This window comes from Bison bison, unplaced genomic scaffold (assembly GCF_000754665.1).
Source record: "Bison bison bison isolate TAMUID 2011002044 unplaced genomic scaffold, Bison_UMD1.0 scf7180017864369, whole genome shotgun sequence".
Lineage (NCBI taxonomy): Eukaryota > Metazoa > Chordata > Mammalia > Artiodactyla > Bovidae > Bison > Bison bison.
In genome coordinates, this window is record NW_011494941.1 from 482,638 (window position 1) to 482,955 (window position 318).

Genomic DNA, 318 nt, shown 5'->3' on the forward strand with positions numbered 1-318 from the left:
TTCTCCAACATCACAGTTCAAAAGTATCAATTCTTCAGCGCTCAGCTTTCTTCACAGTCCAACTCTCACATCCATATATGACTACTGGAAAAACCACAGCCTTGACTAGATGGATTTTGCTGGCAAAGTAATGTCTCTGCTTTTTAATATGCTATCTAGGTTGATCATAACTTACCTTCCAAGGAGTAAGCGTCTTTTAATTTCATGGCTGCAACCACCATCTGCAGTGATTATGTAACTAGTTCTAATTCAAGATTTTGGATTTTAAAGGACCATGCCAAGCCACTTCAGTAGTGTCTGACTCTGTGTGACCCCACA